Source organism: Pseudochaenichthys georgianus, chromosome 20 (assembly GCF_902827115.2).
Source record: "Pseudochaenichthys georgianus chromosome 20, fPseGeo1.2, whole genome shotgun sequence".
Taxonomy (NCBI): Eukaryota; Metazoa; Chordata; class Actinopteri; order Perciformes; family Channichthyidae; genus Pseudochaenichthys; species Pseudochaenichthys georgianus.
In genome coordinates, this window is record NC_047522.1 from 23,665,103 (window position 1) to 23,678,894 (window position 13,792).

A 13,792-nucleotide genomic window follows, 5' to 3' on the forward strand; every position below is an offset into this window, starting at 1 on the left:
TTCCACAAATGTGGAGCTTGATAAGAAAATGTTAGGGATGCTCCGATCACCTTTTTCACGGCCGATCGCCGGAATCAGTATCGGCCGATACCGATCGCCGATCCGATCGAGTGGGCGGGGCCTAAATGGAAGATTTAAACATCACTTTAAATCTTCCATTTAAAGTGATGTTTAAAACTCAGTTAATGCTCATTCACTGGAGCTTCCACAAACAATCAACTTAATTATTACATTGAAATGATGTTCATTATTCAAGTTAACATTCACTTTGGAGAATAACACGGGAGAGATGAGCGGAAGCGCTCTCTTTTCCTCTCTCCCTCTCTCTCTCTCTCCCCTCTCTCCCTCTCTCTCCCCCTCTCCTGACAGCCTGTCAGTATCTCATGCAGCTCACTGATCCAGTAATGAGTGACCCGACAGTGAAGAATAAATATATATGTATAACTAGTTTAGCTTGTTCCAGAGGAAGATCAAACAGCTACGTGTGTCAGGTCTAACTCTTGTGTGTTTCGTCCTGCTCACCGGTCCGTCACAGCGGGCGGAGCTGCAGGATTTCTGCTTCACACGCGTTGCATACCGCTATTTTACTGTCTTTTTCGGACACCTTAAAATAATGCCAGACCGGTGAAGCCATTCTGGCGAGCTTGTTTTTTTTTTTTACGCTAGCGGTCATAGTCACGGATGAGCGTCTGTGTATATGATTTTGTGAGAGAGAGAGAGAGAGAGAGAGAGCGAGAGAGAGAGAGAGAGAGAGAGAGAGAGAGAGAGAGAGAGAGAGATTAGCAGCTGTTTCAACAATAGGGAGAGGGAGAGTCCCCTCCTGTCAGACTGAGAGGCTGAGATACCGTCAGCTCAGGGAGGTGAAGGACTCTGAGTGATTAGATTGTACACTTTAGTCTAAGTTATCTCAGTGGGTCTCAAACGGTTTGGTCATCTATGTAAACAAATATTTCCATCTATTTAATATAGTTGTTCAAAATAAGTTAAGAAATCATTCCAATGTCTTAATTTTGCTCGCAAAGTGCACCAGATTGATGCTTTTGACTTCAATTCAAAGACAGAAATCTCCTCCTCATTATATACACTACACATTTGTCTTGGATTAGTTAACACCATAGTCCCTAATATATTTGTAGAAAGGCAGGAAATGGAATTAAATCGAGAAACATGTTTCATTGCGGAGGACCCCCTGTTTTGTGCCCCCCCACTTCTCAAACCAAAGTTACACCCTGGGCGTAGCATCCTTCACAGCATCCTTCACAGCATCCTTCACTTTAGACACGATACCGAGTTGCAGGCATCTATGGTTTGCAGCATGTGTGTGCATGTCATATATCCAGACTGTGGAACAACAAGACTATATGAAATGAAATGGGTATTTCTTTGGCCAGTAATTCGTGGCACTTTGCCGTGATGCCCTGAAGAGCGTCCACGATCTCCTTGTTCTACAACGAGCCCCCTCCCACTCTTTATGACAAAACGAAGTGCTGCTCCTCGTTCACACTTCATTACCCGCGGTAATGCCTCAGCACGATGATGTATGGAAGTCTGCTCGCTCCCAGACTCGCTTCTGGCAGCAATGGCTCAACAAACTCGAGGTGGCAATATAACAAAAGTGTTCCAACTTCTTAAGAGTTGGAAAGAGACTAGCTTAGATTTATGACGGAGCCCTTGGTTTTGTCACTGACATTACTATTGTTTGAGATGGTATGTGTTGGTACGGACAGATACAGAGCCCAAATATACAGCTCCAAGGCTAAAGACGTGTGTGATGAATACAGTCTGAAGGTCTCAAGCACTTCTCAACAGTCTTTGTCCCCACTGCCCCTGCGAGATGGAGTTCATGACTTTATGAGCTGTTCATGAGCACTCATGAAACATTCATGAGCAACTCATTATATGTTCTCTTGTCATGTTCATGAACCAACATTCTTAAAATGCTCAGGAACCATTTTAAAGAGCAGTTCATGAAATGTTTATGAACATTGTTCATTCATATAAAGTTCCTGTTTTGCTCATGACAGACTTTTATGAGCAGTTTATGAACTTTTGATGATCAGTGAGTGTGAGGTTTTTAAAGACCTCTTGAATATTCATCTACTATTTGAACATTTCTTTCTTTTTTAAAACTTTTAATCTTAAAACAAAACAATAGTGAATTTGAAACTGAACATTATCTGTATTTATTTTGGTGACATTCATATCATTTTATGGTTTATCTGTACTGTTTGAGAAGCAGTACGAGTAAGTAGCGCCAAGGTGGAACCTTTGGCAGGTGAGCGGTGACATCTGGGTTACCTTAGGGGGGACACTTCCGCCCCCTCCTCAGAAGCAATCCAGACGATCAACCGGATCCTGTGTATAATTATTGCTGCTCCACTTTTCTGTTTTCTACAGGTCAGTACATGATGAAAATGATCGATGTTAACTTGTGTGAGTTAGATATGATGTTGGAGATGTTTAGGAGAGTGTGTCAGAAGGTTGTGAGCATGTTTGACATAGTAACGGTATTTTAAAAATACTAAACTGTCGGCAACAATAGATGCCATTTTCGCGGGCTTCAGCCGCACCTGGGTAAATGTGACCTGAGCGAAGGCTCGCAGGCAGGTTAGCTGCTGCGCACGGGTAATATGTTTTGTTTACCTGAGTGCAGTCTTGCAGGCACATTGCCTTGTTTTTTGTTTATTAACATTGACAGTGTATTTTTGTGATCTCCATAATATGTTATATTTGGTAAAGATAGATATATTGATAGAAAGTATTATTTGATAGCGTTATGTGTTTATAGATACAACCTGTCCTTCACTGCAAACATAGCTGCTACAACCCGCTGCTGCAGATACACGCTTTTCAACATCAGGAGGATTGCGTCCCCAGCTGACCCAGAAAGCCACGCAGGTTCTGGTCCCAGGCTCTCATCATCTCACGCCTAAACTACTGCAACTCCCTCCTGGCTGGTCTACCTGCATGTGCCATCCGACCTGCAGCTCATCCAGAATGCAGCGGCTCGTCTGGTCTTCAACCTTCCTAAATTCTCCCACACACCACGCCGCTCCCTCCACTGGCTTCCGGTAACTGCTAGAATCCACTTCAAGACAATGGTACTTGCGTACCATGCTGCGAATGGATCTGGCCCTTCCTACATCCAGGACATGGTTAATCGTACACCCCAGCACGTGCACTCCGCTCTGCATCAACCAAACGGCTCGCTGCACCCGCACTGCGAAGGGACCCAAGTTCCCATCAGCAGAAACACGTGGGTTTGCTATCCTGGCTCCAAAATGGTGGAATGAGCTCCCCATTGACATCAGGACAGCAGATAGCTTACACACGGCGCAGACTGAAAACTCATCTCTTTCGACTCCACTTCGAGCAATAGAACTATTAACAAAGCACTTATGGACTGGCTTACCTAAAGCCAGTTGAGTAGCACTTGAAATGTTTGGCTCTATGAAACCTGATGTACTTATATGATTCTGTTTTCTTCAAGTTTGTATTTTGTTGGTCGAACGCACTTATTGTAAGTCGCTTTGGATAAAAGCGTCAGCTAAATGCAATGTAATGTAATCATTTATATTGACTATGTTGAATTTCTCCTTGAGATACAGTAATTGACTGACAGACGGATAACTTAAATGGAGAAATGTGATGTTTGTAAAGTTCAGCTATTTGAATGTAACTGTGTACTTTGAATTTTGAATAAGAAGCATTCCAGACGATCAACCGGATCCTGTGTATAATTATTGCTGCTGCACTTTTCTGTTTTCTACAGAAATCATTTATTGTTGCCGTGGTACCCAAGCTTTTGGGACCCGTAACAAAAAATGTTGTGCAGCTGAGTATCAAGAACTGCTTCAAATAGTGATAGGATTAATTGTAGTGCTCCACCTGTATACATGTATGTTTGTTTGTTAATTTGAGTAAAGTTCCATTGTGATTGACATAATTGTTGTTTTCTATGGTTGCCAATTGACCCACAGTCAGTGGTTCATGAACTGTTCATGAACGGTTCATGAAGTTGTTATGAACAGTTCTTGATATGTTCATGAACAATTCTTGAAATGTTCTTGGTTGAATATCCCTACACACTCACTGAAAACTCCATTTCATGAATTGTTCATGAACCATTCCAGCACAGGAGTTTCATGAGTAGTTCATGAACTGCCCTAGTGCCATTTAATGTTCATGTCACTTTCATGAACAGTTCATCAACTTTGTTATGAGCTGTTTATGAGCTGTTCATGAATATGGTTCACTAATATTTCATGAACTTGTCATGAAAAGTTCATGAAATATTTTCACTATCATCTCACTGGGGGCGTATAGTTAGTTTTAATAGGTTTATTTTTTCCGCTACTGCTACTTTTCCGCACGCCCCCACAGCCCCCCCCCCTCCACCCCCCTTAAACCTGTCTTGCCTTTTTTTCCCGCCTACTCCCCCCCCCCTACCCGACTTGTAAGCGACCTTGGGTTTCCTGAAAGGCGCTATAAACATATTATATATTATTATTATTATTGTGTTGATGAAGATTAGTCACTTTTAATCAGATTTAATGTCAATCTTACTCAGTGTGTGTGTACAGACGGGGAGATCGAAATGACGTTTCCAACAATCCCGAATGTAAAATGATACAGTAATACCGATGTGTATAAAAATGTGTATACAAATGTGTATATCCTATATACACAATCAGACACATCTACACACACACACACCAATCAATATATACAAAATAACAGTCACTTCAATATCAATAACTTTGGTGCAATATTGTCCATTAAATGTGCATTTATTTCTATTATTATTATTAAAGTGTTGTGTATTTAGATATTTGTGACATCTTATTTTTATTCCATACTTAAACATACATGGCTCTTTATAGTGTCTCTTGGTGGACATTGCGCAAGACTTTTACAAAAGTACTACGCTACGCTACAACATCTTTTTTCTATGATGACATTTCGCTGACATATTAGCCGATATTTCTATATTTAAATTTGGTAATTGTTGCAGATATACCAGCATAGCCAATTTATCAGTCAAGTTTCTGCCGTGTATATTGTTGAGTTTAACTTTTTAAATGTATTTACAAGTTGAGATCGGACCAAAACTGGATTATCTTTTCAAGGTCTGAAAAAAAAGTGATAATTCTGACAAAAGTGATAATTGTGAGACTTTCAATATTTTGACAACTCTCAGAATTTTGACTTTAAAGGTGGGGTAGGTAAGTTTCAGAAACCGGCTCGAGATACACTTGTTATATTTCATGGAATGCTCTTAACATCCCGATAGCAATGAATATCTGAAGTGCTTTGACAACAAATCCATAAAAAAAATGTCATCTGTGGAAGCCGTGGCGCTGTAAAAAAAGTACAACCAATTGGATTGCCGCCCTGTCTGTCAGCCTTCCATCATCGTGCACGCACAAATGAAGGAAGGGGGCGGATTCTTTTCGGCTGCGTACTTTCAAATTTTAGTGCACTCGAGCCGGTTCTGAAACGTACCTACCCCACCTTTAATCTGAGAACTAAAAAAGAATCCACTTTTGGTCAGATCTCAAAATGTTCCACATGTGGTGGCTAACCCTCCTTCATGGTTATTTGAACGTGACCTACATCAAATGTGTAATTATTCTTTGGTTTAAATTGCAATTAATTGTAGTTGTGACGATTCCTTCCGTGTGCATTGAAAATCAATCGTGAGTGGGTTAAGAAATAATATTCCCTAATATCCTTTTCCTCTGTTGTCGATAAAGAAGTGCTAAATAGCGTACAAGACAGGGCGAGGCCCGTGGCCTCCCAACACACACACTGCTGAGGCAATATCAATATCCCTCGCACTGAATTCTGCGCACCCGTGCTGTGCTATCCTGAAACACTTCTCTCAGTAATCGCTGTGAAAAACCGTATAGCGAATTTCAACACTTAGTTTAGTAAGCTTCACAAGAAATGACAACACTAAAAAAAAAATGTGACAGTCCACTAATTCAGTCGTTTCACAGCAAGCCCGTATCGTTTTTCTCACCGCTCACTCTTACTTTTATCACTCGTCCAAAATCCATCGCTGCAAATCACCCAAATGCCCGCTCTGGGAAAAGTAATTGGAAGAAGGTGAAGTATTCTGGGATAAATGTGATTGAAGACACAATAAAAGTTAAAGAGGACTTTGGTGCGAATGAAACCGAGAGCATGAATCTGTGATCCACGAGGATTAAAAGACCGCAGGTACACTAATTGCCAATGTTCTACAGTCTACAAATACACAGGCTGTATAAGTAAATGTTTGGCTCACCAAGAAGTTGTTTTTTCACACATTTATATCCTTGAATAAGAAACACAATTATTGAGAAACACAATTATCGCTGGAATTCAATATAATGCATGATGAATATATTCTGAGAGCTTGTTAAAACTGTCAAACACTGACTAGAAATGACAACTGAAAAAAGCATTCAGACAATTTCCAAAAGTGAAATGCTGAATTTTCCCTCAGCTAATTATAACCATGGTAACCCATAGGCCTGCAGTGTTTCATGTTAGCCCTCTGATAGGGACTGAATTAAACCCACGAAGCTGCATGCATACTATCAACCTGATAGGATACAAGATAATAATCGTATATACAATTAAATATATAAAAGTAGACGTAAACACGGTAGACAGAGTTAAATTGTCCTTAAATATGATATTCTTGCTTAGCCATTTGAACATCTTTCCCATCGGATGAGATTAAAGGAAGCTCTATGTTACCCAAAAACCATCCATCCATCTTTTCCCGCTTATCCGTGGTCGGGTCTCGGGGTAGCAGTTCCAGCAGAGAGCCCCAAACGTTCCTTCCCCTCATCAACCAGCTCTGACTGGGGGGTCCCAAGGCGCTCCCAGGCCAGCGAAGAGATATAACCCCTCCACCTGGTCCTAGGTCTACCCCTCGGTCTCTTCCCAGCTGGACGTGCCTGGAACACCTCCCTAAGGAGGCGCCCAGGTGGCATCCTAACTAGGTGCCCGAACCACCTCAACTGGCTCCTTTCGAGGCGAAGGAGGAGCGGCTCAACTCCGAGTCCCTCCCGGATGACCGAACTTCTCACCTTATCCCTAAGGGAGACGCCAGCCCCCCTGCGGAGAAAACCCATCTCGACCGCTTGTATCCGCGATCTCGTTCTTTCGGTCATGACCCATCCTTCATGACCATAGGTGAGGGTAGGAACCAAAATGGCCCGGTAGACAGAGAGCTTTGCCTTCTGGCTCAGCTCCCTTTTCGTCACACGGTGCTGTAAAGCGACTGCAGTACCGCTCCCGCTGCTCCGATTCTCCGGCCCATCTCACGCTCCATTGATCCCTCACTCGAGAACAAGACCCCGAGATACTTGAACTCCTTCACTCGGGGTAAGGACTCATTCCCTACTTGGAGTGGACAGTCCATCGGTTTCCTGCTGAGAACCCAAAAACCTCTCGATGAAAATGCTCACATGAATAATGAGATTTTCACGAGTATTTGTGAAAACATTAAAAATATGTTTCCGTTTGTCATCAGGCGGCTTACAATGAGAGGAAGTGTACTGCACCAGTATTGACTGAAGTAGCAAGACATACTCTGTTCAAGCCATATTTAAGACAATGGTGAGCACTTTCCATTAACCTGACTTTAAGGTTGTGCATTAGTCCATAAAATCATTCTTGGTTTCCAACATTTGGAAGCAAAAATGATGGCTCTCAAAATATAAACATTATATTACAAACAAAATATAGAGAGGAAAAGCTGAGCAGAAAACCGGAGGTGGTTTTCCAGCTTCTTCTGGGTGTTTTTGGACACAAATATATAATGGCTGTCACTATACCTGAGATTTCAGTTTTAATAGTGCGAACAGAAGAAGGACTTTTTCAGACATTGGAATCTAATGTCTGCCACGTTTATAGCATTGGCTTTTTTCACCTGCTGATTGTTGAATCTAACGGTTATGGAAAATTGTCGCTCAGATAATCGCTACGAGGCAATTATGTATAAGTGCAACAAGCCTTTATGTATGTCCTGTTATCCTGCACCGGCTGACAGGTTGGAAATGCTTTTTGTGAGATGCAGTTCCTACTCTGAGCTTCTAATGAGAACCTCTCCGTGGTATTAAAAGAGTAGAAGTGTCTCTGTGTTGGTTTAGATCAACAAAATAGTTATTTTCCCACGCAGAGCATGTTGTGCATGTCAGCAGCTTCCCTTTGGTGTGTGGTAATGTGTCATTTGGAAAACATGAGATGAGGCAAGAGTGTCAAAGATTTCCACGATCATGCTGTAAACCAAAGCCACAAGCTAGACTCACACACAGGATTCAGTGGGATGTGTCAGGATGCAAGTCCAACATATGGCATAACTGAGGAGGCATGATCACCATGGCAGCACTAAATATTTAAGGCAGTTTGCAGGATCTCAATTCTCAGACAAACTAGTCCAAAATAAATGGGAAGGAGCGTCTAGGTGTAGAATATATTGTGCTGTGCCTATCCATGCTATCCATGCTATCCATGGTATCTATGCTATCCATGCTATCCATGCTATTCATGCTATCCATGCTATCTATGCTATCCATGCTATCCATGGTATCTATGCTATCCATGCTATCCATGCTATCCATGATATCCATGATATCCATGCTATCCATGCTACCCATGCTATCCATGCTATCCATGCTATCTATGCTATCCATGCTATCCATGCTATCCATGCTATCCCCGTCAATTCATAACTCCACACACAAGTTGAATACTCCATTCTGATTGGTCAAGTTGGACAGAGGTCTGTTAGTTCTCGCTAACAGTCCATTGCTAAGGAGGATCTAGGGACTATGTGCAGTCATATCAATCCGCAGAAAGTAGTCCGGTCGATTTAACATCGGCTGTGGACAACAAAACATTAGTTTCTTCAACATCGAGAAACTTATCAGAAGCAATACGGTCATTTTTAAAACCGATAAAACCATTTGAAATCAACATTGTGAGTATTTAACCGTGTAATAAGCGAGATAATGTACCAGTGTTCTTCTTCACTATTTACCGCCAAGCTGTACATCATCCCTACGTTAATCCTGTACAAGGTTGCAGAGGTTATCTTTTCAGTGAACATTTCTGCATTTACCTTCACAGTTATAGTGCTGCATTAAATTAAAGTCAGCCCTGAAGCAAATGCTCAGAACAAAGGATAGATGAGATGCAGAAAATAAAACGATGCACTGGACCACAACACGGGCTAATACCAGCTACAACTCAACAGAGATCAAATAGTGCCGATTATCCTTCCATTAACCTACAAAGACCTCCAAACAACGGTCACATGGCAGCATCAAAGTAAGTCTTATAAAAGCTCTTTGTTGGCTGAATGCTGGGGATAACAATTATTCTTTACAGTGGATGGAGCCGGCCGACATCCTAATTAAAAGGGTCAGAACGAGAGCGGGCCCTTGAATGCACAATGACACTAATCTAGTTTGAGTTATCACAATTTTTTCATGCAGTATTTTTTATGCTTATGAGAAATAATTAGGTATTTTCAGGCCTGCCTACCAGAGGGGATTTGCATATCCCTAAAGATCAGTAGAAAATCCTGATGGACGGCTTGGAACGGAGGATTGATACGGATTATCGATGGTACAACAAGAGATTATCAGGACATGCCACTACTATCATATGTGCAGAGCAACGTGAGGACACGCTCTGTCTGCACAAAGTCTGCACTATGAGGGTTTCCTAAAGCACAGATAGCACCTTTGAAAAGTGACGGAGAACACGAGGAACATGTGCTGCACTGGAATGAAGTGCTTTTCGTTGTTGTTAATGGAATAAAGCTATCGTGGTGAACAAGCGAAAGAAAAAGCAATATTTAAAAAGGAAAATCCAGGAAAAACCATTCAAAATACGATCACAATGTTTACAGGTTTTTCAAAAAGAGGCCAGCTTTATCCGTTAAAAGCCCCGAGCCTGTGTTCCAGGTCTCGAAAATGACATTCCCAGAACAATTGACTACATCTTCACTTTTAAAAAGGGCTAAATTAATAATCTTTTTTCTCATATCAATGATGAACCTGTGAGCTGGATGTAGACGAGTCGGAATCAATATAGAATTGTTTTATATTAAAGTAAATCAGATTGAACATAGTAAAAACATGTAAATGATTGTGTCCATCCAAAAATAAACCATTACTTATAGTGAAAACCACCCTTGAATGATGGGATGGTAGACTAAAAGCTTTAGGAATCCAAACTATAACATATAATAAGTACCCTGTATCAAGATTGATGCAAAACAAGTGAAGTTTGACCTTTTTAGAGAGATTTAGAAAAAGAAAAACACTTCTGGGGTCATTTGGGTGCATTTGCCATATCTCTGGAACCCCTCGGTCGATTTTGATGATTGACACCTCTGTTTAACCGCTAGAGCCAATAGAATCGAGGGGAGGTTCCTAAAATCCAACATTACCCATTGGTGAATGAGTGAGTCCAGAATGCCCCGGAACAGGAAGCTGTCATACACTCTAGTAGCTATCGTAGCAGCTAATATGAAAACTCCGTTATTGACATAAAAATGGAATTATGGATTATCAGGAATCATCTCAAAGTGACAGACACATTGGATTAACCTATGGATTAACCTTCAGCAGCGTGTTTATCGTTTTAATGCCATTGAACACAACTTTTGATCAGAAACAGCAACGGTAAGACTTATTTTCAGATTTGGTCCCGTAAAGCTAATTTTGTTGTTGGTTGTTGTCGTTTCGCCGCGAGTTCTGATCGCTCAGTAATGATACTTATATGTCTGGAATCCGTGGAATCTCAGCTTGCTAATCGATATCTTGTTTGTGCAGATACGATAAGTAATAAGGGTATTTTACCTTGAGTTCTGTGCCAAGTGTGTTAGCATGTTTTCACTCAGGGCTAATTCAGAGCCTTTGTTATTACCTTTATGTTTCGTTTTGCTAACAATTGTTAATATTGTCTGAACGCTGAGTTTCTTCCCGTTAAGTGGGTATGACGCATTCATAGGTTGTTAAATGTTAAGAAGCCCTCAGACGCTGCTTCTTGCAAGATGTTGCATTTTGCCCCCGCCCGCGGGGCCGTGGGGTTTAACTGGTAAAAATCAAAGTCAACTTTATTGTCGATCTTTTAATTTGTGTGTACAGTACAATATATATAAAAATATGTATATCCTATATATACACAATCAACAGACATCTATACATATGCACACATTAAGACATAAATAAAAGCACAACAATCAATATATACAAAATAACAGTCGCTTCAATATCTTTGGGAAATGTGCATTAGTGCAAGATTATGATAAAGTGAGTTTTAAGCATATTTTAATCATTTGCTGGATAGTTTTGTGCATGCATTGTGTGTGAAGCACAGGCCTGGATAATAAAGCAGGATGGCTGCAGCTCGACTGAAGCTGCAGGACGGCTGATGATTTGTTTGTACCATCTGAAAGCTAACAGCTGTTCTGTCGCACGAGTAAACATTGCAGGCGATCCAGATTCAGGTAATCCAACAGAAACACAGTTCAGACTGTCGAAATGCACACAAGTCCAACTGCAAACCCAGGAGATGATTGAGATGTAAGCAGCAGAATGAGAACGTGTGTGTTTTAGCAAGAGAGCCTGTTCCAATTATCTGAATATCTGGTGCATTCTTACTGTAAGAATTAGTGAAGCGTCTCCTTTCCAACAATCCTTTGAGCAGCTTTCTTCTCACGCCGAAGCCTGAAGAGTGAAGGATCAAAGCACCTGCCGGGTGCACCTAAGTATAAAGACGCCCGGGTCAATCAACATCGAGCTTTCGTTTGAAAAAGATAATGTTTCATCATGTTGCTGCTGGTGTTTGTGCATACTGCAGTCTGACTTATTGGCAAAGACACTTGATGGGAAACCAGTATTGGGCCGTTTAACCTCAGCATCCTAGCATCCATTGCACCTCAATTTAAATCAGTAGAATAGTATTTTCTGGGATGTATTTCACATTCGATAAAAGCCTGAAATGTGGACTCGTTAATGCACAGTTGCAAATCACTTGTGTTGCCGTGCTCAGCGCAGTGCAAAGAACGACTTTTGACATTTTCACACAGCCAAAACAAAATGGTGTTTGGGTCATTAGCAGCGTTCCTCATGTGTGTCATCATCCAGTGTTTCCCCCAGATGAGTAATTCATGGGGTCTTCAGCTCCACCACGTCTCAGATGGATGCTGCTCAACAAGTCTGTGTGACCACATCTTCAATTCAAATCCAGCACCCACTCCCATCCCCAGTCCCTATTGTTAGCGCTTCCCACATTAGCATCCAAGTTATTATCATACCCAAAGGTGGCAGCGCGGATCAAAGGCAACGATGTTCTGTTTAATATGTATGCCTCATTACAGTGCAAGGGCTTTTGATAACTGGCCTCTGTGTGCCTCTGTCAATTTGAGGCAGGGATGTCCTTTTGCTGTTCGGCAGAAAGTGCCATATTAATTAGGGAATCACTCGGAGCTGCAACACACCGAGAAGCAGGTCCCGTAATTGGTCTTCGTGTGTCACCTGCTTGACTTCATGTCACATGTTCTCCCCTTGGGAAAAACACCGTACCCATTAAATGTATCTCACTGTCGACATTACTATCACCTTTTCCGATGTAACGATCCGGCGTTTCACTTTGGAGCGCTGTAATGGCCATGTCGTCGAATAAAGCCGGTGATATTAATGGACCAAATGTCATCCTTTAAACTAGAATACGTTTGAACATTCTTCATTGAGCTTTAAATGGCCTTGCTGAAAGCGTCTGCTGCCACGAGTTTGAAAATGGCCTTCCTTTAACACACACAGTTAAGCTCACACACTATTCTATGAACATCGGTTCACCTGCTGAATTAAAAACAGAACACATGAAGCAAAGAAAGTGAAAGCCATGAAGCAGATTCAGGCAGTAGAAGATTCACACTGAAAGTATTATCCTACAGAACAGAGAAGAGATACCATCTGATGCTTTTACGACAAACACTATACAGTATGCTTGTAATCCATTTCTCCCCAATCCTACGTGGCAGTTAAACAAACAATATCAGCATAGGTCATTTTGCATGTTTACATGAATAAGCCGCAAGAAGCTAAACTCAATATATTCACTTTGCCTTTTATGCAGGACACACGGCGTAATTCCACGTCCATGCTTAACGGATCACAACATGCTGTCGGCGTGCAGGACGAGGACGATCCGGCCTCTTGTCAGTATTATGCATATGAGCCCATTATCAGCTCGTTCTCCGCGCTGCCAGGATACCTTTACAGTACCTGTACCCCCCCCCCTCCAACCCCCCCCTCCATCCCAAAGGCCTATGTATCGCTGCTGCATGCTTGAATAATTAGATGAGAGGCTGGCGCTGGCAGGAGGGTTGTTATGTTTTACCGGCGCGAGGAGATGAGGCTGACTGACGGTGCACGAGCTGCCCTGGTGTCAATGCATCGATTCAGCCATGCGCTCAGGCTGATGGTGACATCCCCCCCCTTCCCCCCCTTCCACTACTAAGCTTCAAATATTGCATTCCTCTCTAGTTGTGCTTCCACCACATGGTGATATAATGTGCGTGCTTTGCAACAGAGAGAATACAAGCCGCCCGCCGAGTACATTAGCTATTAGCGTATTCAGTGTGAGCGGCAGGACTTGTGTTAAAGCCTCCGGTAATTATCTGATCGAGTGTGGAGCTCTCTGGCGTTAGGAGGAACAAGGTCAAGGATGTGTGGAGCGCAAGAGGAGACTCCTACCTCCTTCTTTACGGCGAAAC